Here is a 14026-nt window from a genome sequence, read left to right as displayed (position 1 = left end):
TGGGGGACAATTTGGTGCCAGAGATCATTTCCAAGCCTCCTGCATGCATTGAATGTACTAGAGCCTGTTGAACTATCTCTTAGATTCCCCATCACCCTTTCCTTTTTCCCTCCCTCCCTCCATTCTTCCTTTGCTTTTTCCATTTTTTCTTGTTTCTCCCTTGCTTTTTTCTTATAATGAAAACATCTCCCTGATGGCTTCATTTGCCCCCCTCTGCAATTACCTGTTGGCTCCCACAGACAATCATTAGCTCATGTAGAGATCAAGAAGTTTCTTTCTCTGGCTTTTTTTTTTTTTTTTGGTTACTTTCAGTAGGGGCTAGAGTGATAGCACAGCGGGTAGGGAGTTTGCCTTGCACACAACTGACCTGGGTTCAATTCTTTCACCCCTCTCGGAGAGCCCAGCAAGCTACCAAGAGTATCCCACCTGCACTGCAGAGCCTGACAGGCTCCCCGTGGCATGTTCTATTGGCCAAAAACAGTAACAACAAGTCTCACAATGGAGATGTTACTGGTGCCCACTCGAGCAAATCGATGAACAATGGGAGGACAGTGCTGCAGTGGTACTTTCAACAGAATCACTTCCTAGATTCCAAATCACCATTTGGTGCTCCAGTCCTCTGAATCCATTAGTGTCAGGTATATTTTCTTCAGAGTGCAAGGGCAGTGCTGTATGTGTAAATTTGTAAGTATATATGCCTGAAAGCATCACAAGGCTGATGGCCTGGGGTTTAGTCTGGTCAACAGTCCATGCTCATTCCTCCTGTATGATGCATTTTTTTCCCTTAAGAGTCTCTTTGTCTTTATGATTTTAGACACTCTGGCTTAGTAGCTATCTCATAATGCCTTTAAACCTCTAGGAGGGAAGGAATGGTTAGCCAGAATTCTCTTCTTTTCTTTCTAGGAAACAGCTTTGACTCTCTTTTGGTTAACGAGTTTACATTGATAGCACCTCAGCCATAAATTCTTGTAATGCTGGAGGAACAATATTATGTAAATTCACACATAAATTCTGCTTGAGGTTCTTGGATGCTTCTTATACCTGGCATACCCAAAGTTTCATATTTCAACAGAGACATATTAAAATGGTCTTTGCTCCTACACCCACCAACCCATGTGACTCATGTAGCCAGTGTTGGTGCCCATGTGATCTGACAGTTACACAGTCAGCTCAGTGGGTGATCTCCCTTTTCATCCCCTTCTTCAAATAAGTGAATGTTGGGCCTGCTGGTGCCCAATTATTTTAGCTCAATCTCTCCTTTCAGGACCCATCAAGTCAGATTCATTCACACAATATTTACTAAGCTCTACTCTCCTATGTTCCAGGCATGATTTGAGATGCCGACTATGTAATTGTAAATAGAAGCCAGTTTTTGCCCTCACAGAACTTTCAGATTAGAGGATCGAGTTGTTCCTCATTCTGCCATTTCTGCAGTGCATTTCTGCAGTGCATTTGTGTTCTTGCAGTTTGTATAAAAAAGTAAAGGTGGTATTTCTCACACGGGAACAAGTTTTGGGGATCTCAGCTGTGGCTATACTAATTCATCTTTGTTCTGCAGGCATATGCCTGCCTATCTGTAAGATATATACTGAAAACAGATTTTCTGAAATTACTGCATATATGAGAAAGTTCTGGAAATGCTGCCTGGGCCTGCAGGGCAAGTCAAACATTAGCCTCCCTCCCTAAAGCTTCATTTCAACACTCCACAGGTCCATTTGCAACCTGTATTTTGAAGTTAATTAGTTGCATAATAGCTCTTCACATTTTTAAAGAGTGTGGTACCTTTCTTTGGATGAGCTCAACATGTTTTACAGCCATTATCTTATTAACCCTCACCCTAGGGAGTGTTGGGGGCAGTGCGGAATATATCATTATCTCTATTTTATGGAAGAGACATGATAACACAAGGAAGTCATGGTATTTAAACAATAGCACACAAGGAGTTGGGTGGAGCGGGGGACAGAAACAGGTTTCTCAGACAGCCTTTGACTGTTTTGGCATCAATCTATCTCTTTCCCTCCATCACAAAGGAGTAGACTTGGTGCTGATACTAAAAGTCTGATCTTTTGTCAAAAAGAACCAATTAATTACACACAGGGAGAAGGGAGAAGACGAGTTAAGCTAAATCAGGCAAAGTGATAGGAGCTCCTCAAGAAGTATTTTCAGACCAATTTGTGTATTCTTTCAGATTTGCATTTTGTGCACTCTGCCCATGGAACAATGTGGCCAAACACCATAGGAGAAACCCAGGATTTTCTCTGCTTGGCATGGAGTGGGTAGTAAATATGTAGTTGTTGAAGGAAAGGTTTGGTGGGAGAAAAGTAGATAAGACATCATTTCATCTTTAAGAAGCATACAATTGAAAACATTACAAATAAAAAGAGCCATTATGGGGGCTGGAGCAATAGCACAGCAGGTAGGGCATTTGTCTTGCACACCACAGACCCGGGTTTGATTCCAAGCATCCCATTTAGTCCCCTGAGTACCACCAGGGGTAATTATTAAGTGCAGAGCCAGGAGTAACCCCTATGCATTGCTGGGTGTGACCCAAAAAGCAAAAAAATAAATAAATAAAGAGCTATTACGAACAAATTAAAGAGCATTGCTCATTGATGTAATAGGAGAGGAGACAAGATAGAAGTCATTGTGGCCTGGAATGATTATGCAAGCATTACAATGGATGAACTTGAATTAGTCTTGGAGAAGAGAGGACTTCTGGAAGGTGGGGAGAGGACATTTGGAAGAGGAAGGGACTGACTAGACTAGTGGTAGAGGGCATAGGAAGAAAGGAGAGCCTTTTATTTATAAGTGCTTTTTTGAGGCTAGAGAGATAGTATAGGGATTAAAGCATTTGCTTTACATATGACTAGCCCAGGTTAGATCTCTGACAGTATATATGACCTTTGAATCCTGGATGTGCAAAGAAGGAAGGAATGAAGGAAGGGAGGGAGGGAGGGAGGGAGGGAGGGAAGAAGGGAGGAAGGGAGGAAGAAGCAAAGAAATAAAAAAGAAGGGAAGAAAGAATAAAAGTTTAAAAAAAGGGGTTTTTGTAAGGTTAGAAAGAGGAGGTTTTTTTCAGTGATGTTGTGGTATGTTTGCAAACAATTAGAGATAAAGATGAGACAATCAGATTCTGTGACTATCACATAGTGAATATCACATCATTGAGAAAGCAAGTATGCATTTTGGAATGTTAACTTCTTTTTAAAAAAAAAGTTTTGTTGCTGTTATGGTTGCAGTGATCAGGGTCACACACTCAGTTGGGCACACTTTAATTGTGCTGTTTGTTGGAGTTGTACACTTGCTGTACTTGCACACACCTGATTGTGGTGCCCTAGAGATCACAAACTTTGCTGAAGATCCCTAATGGCAGTCCCTGGCTGCTGGATCACTTTTGGGTTTTTTTTTTTTGCTTTTGGGGTCACACCCGGTGATGCACAGGGGTTACTCCTGGCTCTGCGCTCAGGAATTACCCCTGGCGGTGCTCAGGGGACCATATGGGATGCTGGGAATTGAACACAGGTCTGCCACGTGCAAGGCAAAAGCCCTACCTGCTGTGCTATTGCTCCAGCCCCTGGATCACTTTTGGACATGTGGGGCAGTGCCTAGGATCAAACTTGTCTCCTCCTATTAGCAAGGTAGGTGTTTCACTACTGAGTCAGCCCCATACCTGAAGTTTCAGTTTCCTGTGTATAAATAACTTCAGTCATGAGTCTCAGCACATTTATTTGGAAACTTTATGAAAACCATCCCTGCTTAATGTTGGCATCTCTATAAAAGGTGATATTAAAGTTTACTATTGCTTTCTATTATCAAATACTAAAAGAATTATTTTTTGTCTCCTTTTTGAAGGGGGCCATAGCTGGCAGTGTTCAGGACTTACTCCTGGCTCTGCACTCAGAAATCTCGCCTGGTGATATTTGGGTGACCATATGTGGTACTGGAGCTTGAACCTGGGTTGTCTACATGCAAGGGAAGCATCCTACTTGCTGGACTATTTCTCCAGATCCTATCATTTTTAATTGCTATGGCTATTAATAGCATATACTTTTACTTTATTTCATTTTTTCATTTCATCATCCTGTTAATCGTCGATTGCCTCGAGCAGGCCCCAGTAATGTCTCTTTCATCCTAGCCCTGAGATTATATTCACGGCTCTTTAGGAGAATGAGACCCATCATTGTTACTGGTATTTGGCATATTTGGTAGGCCACGGGGAGTTTGCCAGACTCTGCCCTGTGGGCAGGCTACATTACTTTATTATATTATTATTATATACTTTTCTGAGTAAATACAAAACTACAATTTAATGTTTCTTATCTATTCTTTAACATGCTTCGTATCAGGTAGAAATTTTCCTAACAACTTCCTTCTGCTAACATGAGTTGAACAATTAGAACTACACATTTTGAAATATTTATTACTGTCTGTTGGATTTCTGACATCTTTGGGAATCAAAACTTGTTTTATTTAGTGGGATAGGGCGTTTGCCTTGCACGCAGCCAACATGGCCGACCCGAGTTCGATTCCTCCGCCCATCTCGGAGAGCCCGGCAAGCTACCGAGAGTATCTCGCCCGCACGGCAGAGCCTGGCAAGCTCCCCGTGACGTATTCGATATGCCAGACACAGTAACAACAAAGTCTCCAATGGAGATGTTACTGGGCCCGCTCGAGACTTTACTTTAACCTTCTCCATAAAACAGGAAAGGCAAAACTTTACAGAAACTAGAAGCTCTATTCTCATGTTGTGTTGACCTCAAACTAGAAGTGGAGAATCAAAACAAGAAGGAAAAAGTAACACAACATTACAGGAAATACATATCAATCCAAGTAAGAGATTCTGGGTCATTAAAAGGTGGTTTTTATTCTTCAGGGTCTAAAGAAGGCAGGTGAGACTTTAACTTCTGTTTGGAAACACTTGATTCTCAAAAGGGCAGTGAAATTGGAAGTATTAATGTGTGTCTGTGCAGAAAAATAGCATCTGTGGATTTACAACTCAGTTCCACTATCTACAGGGAATAGGAGGGAGTGGAACACATGAATAAAAACCTCAGTTTTCTCCTCCCTTCCTCCCTCTCTCCCGTCTAGCAGTGCCCAGGACTTACTACTGGCTCTGTACTCAAGGATCACTTCTGGAAGATTTTGGGGATCATATGGGACATGGTGAATAGAACCTGGGTTACCAAGTGCAAGACAAATGCCATACCTGCTATCTCTGCAGCCCCCTACATTCTCATTTTCTAAGCATACAATAGTGAAGAGAATATTTAGAGGAGACTGACAGGATTTACTGATCTCATTCCCCATTTATTACCTTTCCTGCTAATGGAGAGCCTGACTGAGAATGAGGTTCATATCATTCCTATTTTTCTGTTCTGTCTTTGAATGCATCCAGTTTAATTTGGATAGATGCATTATCAAATATCTGTTTTAATTACATCCATTGTTAAGGTAGTTAATCAGTTGTTGTCTCTCACCAACCAAAATCCTATATTGCAGAATTTTCATACAATCACAGATACAATAAATATAAAAGGAATTCTTGTATATCAGCACTGGGAAAAATGCATACAACTTCTTTGCTCACTGATGCAACCAAAACACCCAGGAGTTATTATAATGTGCATTCCCCTGACACAGACTTTTATTTCATGCAAATGACTGTGATTAAGATTCAAATACTTTTTTTCCATTTTCACACATTACTTAATCAATGTGAAGTACTGTGTAAAAATTGCATCTCTTCATAACAGTGATTTTGACCAAGTCAAGTGTTGCTCCTAGAATTATAATCCAGACTTGTGATTCAATTATCATTTAGAGACTTTCTAAATTCAAATTAAGTTCACTCTTTCCCCCTCCTCTCAAAACTGTAAACTTACTATCAGTATGGATCATTTGTAAGGTGTGATAAAAATAGCTTTCTGCTGCAAGGAAATACACAATGTCACGGGCGAATTTTCCCTTACTTGCAAAAAAGAGCACAGCAATCAATAGTAACTGGTCATTAAAATGTATGAAATGCATAAAATAGAGTTTACTTTTCCATTAATGTTACAGTTATCTTTTAAGCTGAATAATACTGATATGTTCCAGCATATTTGCCTATTTTAACTTATTTGGGATAGTTGTTCAAATAACCTTTTAAAAAGTTTAAAAAATAACTCAAGGAATACTTAAAATTTGGCACCTTTGATGATTTAACTATTGAACACTCAAAATCACATTCTTATAGAAACCAACAAGGAATACATAAAATACTTTCAGAGGACAACTGACGAATCTCATACAATTATAAAACAGTTATTGATTTACAGCTTATTGCACCCAAACCAGAGCTGACTCTTCTTTTGTTATTATCTGTGACTATATTTTCTTGCTTATCTTGAATTTCTTTTAGACTCAAGACAAAATTTGATTGGGTCAATGAGAAGGTTAAGTTTGTTATAAAGTACTATCTACATTCATTTTCTTAAAAATGTTATCCAGTCTCTGAGTTGAAAATACAATCAAATTTTAAATTTTACTTTTTTTCATGGGCTGGAGCGATAGCACAGTGGGTAGGGCGTTTTCCTTGCACGTAGCCGACCTGGACAACCTGGGTTCGATTCCTTACCCCTCTTGAAGAGTCCAGCAAGCTACTGAGAGTATCTTGCCCACACAGCAAAGCCTGGCAAGCTACCCATGACATATTTGATATGCCAAAAAGAGTAACAACAAGTCTCACAATAAAGCCATTACTGGGCTCTCTTGAGCAAATCGATGAATGGGAGGACAGTGCTACAGTACAGTGCTACTTCTTTCATACTGATCCAACATTTCTTCTTTATGTCCAGTTACAATGTAAAGACAAACATTCATCTTTTGTTCTACATGATTCCTAGAACACAATGTTACCTCTATGTTAGAGCTTACTCTGCTGCATTTGAATAATTTTGGAAGAAATAGAAATTGCATTTGATGGTTTGGTGATGTTTAAGTCTAGATATTCTTATTTTGAAGATGTAGTTGGCATTCTAATGTCTAATTAGATAATGGCATTCTAAAATCTAAATCCTATTTCTCATGGCAGAAAAATGGGAAAGACATTGGCAGTTGTTAAGAGGGTCCCAACTCATAGAGATCCTGTTCTTTTGGAACCAAGGTCTTGTCTTAAATTTATGAGAAGAATTGGAAACACCTGTGAGGCTACAGTGCTTGTACTGAAGGATTATGAACTTCTGTAGATTTTTCTGAGTTAGTGTTCTATAGGAATAAGAATAGCAGTTTTGTCAGGGTCTTTTAGTTAGTTAGTTTGTTTGTTTTTTTGCTTTTTGGGTTACGCCCGGCAATGCACAGGGGTTACTCCTGGCTCATACACTCAGGAATTACTCCTGGTGGTGCTTGGGGGACCATATGGGATGCTGGGAATCAAACCCAGTTTGGCTGCGTGCAAGGCAAACGCCCTACCCACTGTGCTATCCTAAGCCCGTCGGAGTTTATTAAAGCCAGAATTGAGTTACTGGAAGTCAGTCCACTAAATATAGAAGACCAAATGAACATTTTTGGTTCTACTCTTGGAGTTTTATGAGGAATTTAGTATAAAGTTTTGGTGGTCAGGGCACAAAAGGGGATTGGGTAGATGAGACTGTATTCAAGGCTACTGGCAAGACCCCAGCCTAATCTTTCTTATTCCACAATAATTGAATTTTCACTGGGCACATGACTTCCCCCAAAACAGATTTATTTATCAATGCAGCTTTGTTCAGAACCCCTATTATTTCTAGAAGACACATAACTAAGTTCTTGTTAAAGGACTGAAGTTGACTATAGTTCCAAAATTACTTATTTTAAATTCTAAAGGCCAGATATGGTTTGAAGTTCAATTTTTTCATATTTTGAAGGAGTTATTGTGCATTTGGTTTATTATGGACTACTTCATGGGAGTTAGGGTAGAGCCTTTCCCCCCCTTTTTTCTTATTTTGCCTTTTGGGTCACACCTAGTGATGGTGATGCTCAGGGGTTTTTCCTGGCTCTGCGTTCAGGAATGTTCAGGGAACCATATGGGATGCTGAGGATCAAACCAGAGACACATGTCAACTCAGGTCAGATTTTGCTTACAAAAGAGCTTTAATTAAAATTTTCTAAAACTTGGGGCTGGAGCAATAGTACAGCAGGTAGGGCATTTGCCTTGCACATGGCTGACCCAGGTTCGATTCCCAGCATTCCATATGGTCCCTTGAGCACCGCAGGAATAATTTCTGAGTGCAAAGCCAAGAGTAAACCCTGTACATCACGAGGTGTGACTCCCACCCCCCCGAAAAAAAAAGAAATTCTAAAACTCTTTTGGTTTTCAGAACTTTTTGAATTTCAGAATTACACACTATGTGTTAAGATCTAGAAAACTGTAGAAACAGCTACAAATATCTTTTGGTCTCTCTTTACTTCATCCTGTCTCAGATCTTCTGAAATTTGGTACTTCCTTTACACCATGACACCCATGCTTAAGCTAAATTACATTATTCTTCCTTGTTATTTGCAAAAGGAATTTATCCAGTCTGGTGATATGTTTCAAAGTGAAACTCAGTTCTTATTTTATTTTAAAATTTGGTGTGGAGAGTTGGTCACAGCTGCAGTGCTCAGTGGTTATTCTTGGGGATCAAAACAGGATTGGCTGCATGTGAGGCAAACACCTTAACCCCTATACTATCTCTTCAGCCACTGATTTTTTATTTGAGAGAGAAGTACCCCTGGATATACTCATGGCTTACTCCTGACTCTACACTTAGGAAGGACTCATGGCAAAACTCAGTGGACTATATGCTGTGCCAGAGATGGAACACAGGTTGACTATGTGCAAGGCAAATACCTTATCTGATGTATTATCTGTGTGATCCATCCAGGCACTTGTTCTATTTTATGTATTTGTTTGTGCTGGAGAGATAGCACAGAGGGTAGGGTGTTTGCCTTGCATGTGGCTGACCCGGGTTTGATTTCCCTATCCCTCTTGGAGAGCCGGCAAGCTACCTAGTATCCTGCCCACATGGCAGAGCCTGGCAAGCTACCATGGCGTGTTCAATATGCCCAAAACAGTAACAACAAGTCTCACAATGGAGATGTTACTGGTGCCCGCTTGAACAAATTGATGAATAACAGGAGGACAGTGCTACAGTGCAGTTTTGGGTCACACACAGTGGTGCTCATGCACTATACCTGGCAGTTTTCAGGGAATCATTCTAAGCCAGAACTGGAATCTGGAGCTTCCCTGTGCAAAGCATGAACTCTAGCCCTTTGAACTATTTCCCAGTTGAATCACAGGTTCCTTTTCTTAGATTTATTTTTATATATTTTTGGTTTGGGAGCCACAAATGGCAGTGGTTAGGGTCTACATCACTCTGTCCTCGTTTTCCTCATGGCAGTGCTCAGGAAACCAAGTGGTGCTGAGGATTGAACCCAGGCCTCCTGCATGCCAAGCACAGCCTACCAAGCTATCTTTCTGGCCCATAGGTCTTAACTGAATAAAGATCTCCAAGCCTGCTCTGTTCAGGACTGGGCCTTCCAATAGCTAGACAGTTACACACACCAACTGCCGTGTAACCCCATCAATGGCCAGGATCCAGAGACTATAACACCAAGGTCGCAGAAGTATAAGACTTCTTATTCTCTACTTCTCACTTTCAGAGAACCTGGCAGGCTACTGAGAGTATCATACCAGAACATATGCCTGAATAGGAACACCTGTAAAGTTTGTGTTTTCAGGCTATTGAGGATATCTCACCCACACGGCAGAGCCTGGCAAGCTATCCTTGGTGTATTCGATATGCCAAATCCAGTAAATACAATGGGTGTCATTCCCCTGACCCTGAATACGGCAGTGTTGAGAAGGATGTGGAAGGAGAGGCTGATAAAATCTCAAGGCCGAACTAGACTGCCAAAATGAAGAAAGACAAAAATGACTGTCTGTACTTTCAATGCACGTATGCTGGCATCTGATGCATCCATCGAGGACCTGATGGTACAAGCGCGAAAGATCAAGTATGACATCATTGGTCTGACCGAGACGAGAAGGCATCAATCACATCACACCGTTTTCGACAATGGAGAAGAACCGTTTTTTGAAACATGCGACAAAAGAGGCGTTGGTGGTATCAATGTCCTTGTCAATACAAACTTAGCCATGAGCATTGATTCATTTGAATACCTAACAACCTTAAATTGGATGATTACACTTTAATAGATGTGACTCACTGCTGGCAGTTTCTATCTTCGTTGTCTACGCACCAACATCCAATTATGATAAAGGAGAAATTGAGAAGTTCTACATGGAGCTGGAGAAGTTCTATAAAGTAGACCACACCTTCTGCAAGATCATTGTCCGTGATTTTAATGCCAAGATAGAACCAAGAAGATCAGCCGAAGAACTCCACATCAGGACCCATGGCCTAGAATGGAAGGAACAGGGTGACAGACTGAATTCATCATGTCGACCAAGATCATCCATGGTAACTCACAGTTCCAGAAGGCTGAAATTAAACGTTGGACATGGGAGTCTCCCAATGGACAGTTCCACAACGAAATTGACCACATCATATTCAATCGATGGTTTTGCCTGACTGATGTCGCTCTTGTCCCAAAATTCCAAACAGGATCGGACCACCGTCTCCTTCATGCAAAATTCTACTTCACAGAGCATGGAGAAAGGAATGCAAAGTTTAAGAAGAGAACTCCCAGAATGACCACCAACTGGGAGCTCTTTGGCACTATTGCTGCAACATGGGAAGATGCCATGATTGACAACATTGATGAGGAATATGATCGACTGGTTCAGCACCTCCATGATTGCGTGAGGAACGCCAAGAGAGAGATAACCACAAAAAAAAATGCCTGTCTTCGAAAACTCTTGAGTTTATTTGCCAACGTGGCTTGGTGTATGCCTCAGGCAACTGCAAGTGAACATCCGAGCTCGCAAAGCAGTGCAGAGACGCCATCAAGGAAAACCTCAAAGAGAGAAGAGCAGAAGTGCTGGTAGATGCGGCAGAATACGGGAAAAGCATTCGTAATGCTTCGCCAACTACAAGACCAAGATGACTGCCTTCCGATGTCCTGATGGATCTATCACATCTTTCAGAAGGGCAATGGAGCAGATTATCCATGACTTCTACTCAGATCTCTTTGATAGCCATGTCCACCTGCCCACATACCAAATTCCGCAGGATGGATATGTCGTTTCCAAAGTTCTCCCTTCCGAAATCCAACACGCCATTTCGTTGGTAAAGAAACAAACAGCACCTGGCCCAGACAAGGTCAGACCTTAACACCTGAAGAACCTGCCGTCAGTACTCATCAATACACTAGTTTGGCTGTTCACATGCTACCTGTCTGAATGCAAGGTTCCGTCCCTGTGGAAAACCAGCAGGACTGTACTACTATACAAGAAGGGAGATAATAGTTGTCACAATGTTGGCAACTATTGCCCAATATGCTGTTCACTTGAGTCATCCTGAATAGGATTGGCAGAATACTAGATGAAGGACAACCATGCGAGCAAGCTGGGTTCTGAAAAGGATTCAGCACCATCGACCATATCCACATGATAACCAAGCTCATTGAGGTTTCTCGGGAGTTCAAGATGCCACTCTGTCTAACGTTCAATGACTTAAAGAAGGCCTTTGATTCTGTTGAGACAGAAGCGGTCATCAAAAGCCCTAGCCAATCAGGGCGTTCAAACTCAATACATCAGGATTCTCCGTGAGCTGTATTGCAGATTCACTACCAGGATCTCACCATTCTACAAAAGAGTCATCAATGATGTCAAAAGAGGGGTTTGGCAGGGTGATACTATTTCACCGAAACTCTTCAGTGCCACCCTCGAGAACATCATGCAATGACTGGAATGGAAAGGAATGGGAGTGAAGATAGATGGTCGGCAACTAATAACACCAAACATTAGCCAAGCAGCACAAATGCTGACCGACTTTGACCCTGAGTGTGCAAAGGTTGGATTATAGCTGAATCTCACAAAGACAACGTTCATGAGAAACAGTCTTGTTCCTGATGTTCCATTAGCTCTCAACTAAATGATCATCTCCAAATGCAACAGTTATGTGTACCTAGGTCAAGAATTCAACATGCCGAATGACCTGGCACCTGAGTTGCATAGGAGGAAGAGAGCGGTTTGGAACGCCTTCAAGGGCATCGAAGAAATCGCTAAGAAGATGAAAAACCTCCAGCTCCGAGCACATCTCTTCAATTCCACTGTTCTTCCTGCATTAACATACGCCTCGGATACCTGGGCCCTATGAAAACAGGATGAGAACGCTATTCGGGTCTCTCAAAGAGGAATCGAAAGAGCTATGCTTGGAGTATCACGCTTCACTCAAATGAGAGAAAGAATCTGGAGCTCCGACCTCCGTCAATGCTCAAGAATCAGGGAGGCTGTCTCGTTTGCCAAGACGTGGAAAATCAGATGGGAAGGACACGTAATGCGATTTGGACACTACTGCTGGACTAGAGTCGTTACCGACTGGATTCCACGGGACTTCAAAAGACCGTGTGGCCGCCCACCTATGAGACGGTCAGATTTCTTCATCAGGACCCTGAATGACCGGTTTGAGGCTGTTCGTGTTCCTAGAACAAGCAGATGCCATTGGGCTACAGTAGCCCACAACAGGGATGAATGGAGACGTTACTGGCACCCACTGGAGCAAATCAATGAGTAACGGGACATCAAGTGACCAAGTGACCAACTAAAACATTGCTATGTTACACAGTGTACATAATGCAATAATTGTCTTCTCAAGCCCAGTCAAGATTTGCAGCAATGCTTTTTATTTTCATCACTTTTTAAAATTGAATCACTGTGAGATACACAATTACAAAGATGTTCATGATTGAATTTCATTCATGCAGTATTCCAACACCCACCCCTTCACCAGTGCACATTTCTTGCCACCAATGTCCCCAGTTTCCCTCCCAGTTCCCGTCCCCGACATGACTCTAAGGCCCACACCCCTCCTCCTCGTCCTCCTCGTCCTCCTCCTCCTCCTCGTCCTCCTCCTCGTCCTCCTCCTCCTCCTCGTCCTCCTCCTCCTCTTCCTCCCCCTCTTCCTCCTCTCTTCTCCTCTCTCTCTCTCTCTCTCTCTCTCTCTCTCTCAGATTCCTTTTAGGCACTGTGGTTTGTAATACTGTTACTGGAAGGGTATCATGCATATCACTTTACCTACCTCTTTTCAGCACTCAGTTTTTGTTTTTGTCCAGACTAATCATTTCCAACTACCATTGTCATTATCATTCTCTGTCCTGACTACATTCCCTCTCCCGCTTTGTGGCAATCTTCCTGCTATGGACCAGTCATCTTGGTCCTTGTTTCTACTGTCTTTGGGTATTATCCACATACCATGTTTTTTCCCAATATCCTGAAAATTAATACAATAATTCTATGTTTGTCCATCTCCCTCTGACTCATTTCACTCAGCATGATACTTCGCATGTTCATTCATGTTTAAGCAAATTTCATGACCTCATTTTCCCTTACAGCTGCTTTGTGTTCCATTGTACAGATGTTCCATAGTTTCTTTATCCACTGGAACTTGGGTTGTTTCCAGATTCTGGCTATTGTGGAAAGTGCTACAATGAACATAGGAGTTCAGATGGCTTTTGGCATTGTGTTTAATGCCACTTTAGGGTATATTCCCAGGAATGGTATAGCTGGGTCATATGAATACTCAATTTATAGATTTTTTTTTTTTTTGCTTTTTGGGTCACACCTGGCAATGCAGAGGTCACTCCTGGCTCTGCACTCTGGAATTACCCCTAGCAGTACTCAGGGGACCATATGGGATGCTGGGAATCGAACCTGGGTTGGCCACGTGCAAGGCAAAAGCCCTACTCGCTGTGCTATTGCTCCAGCCCCTCAATTTATAGATTTTTTTATTTCTATTTTTTCTGTTTATATTTATTTATTGAATCACTGTGGGAAAAGTTACTAAGTTTTCAGGTTTAAGTCTCGGTCATGCAATGATTAAACAACTTTTCCTTCACCAGTGCT

The sequence above is a fragment of the Sorex fumeus genome, unplaced genomic scaffold, assembly GCF_029834395.1.
Source record: "Sorex fumeus unplaced genomic scaffold, SorFum_2.1 ptg000098l, whole genome shotgun sequence".
NCBI classification, from domain to species: domain Eukaryota; kingdom Metazoa; phylum Chordata; class Mammalia; order Eulipotyphla; family Soricidae; genus Sorex; species Sorex fumeus.
The sequence above is the reverse complement of the archived record's forward strand: the minus strand, read 5'-3'. Positions refer to the sequence as shown.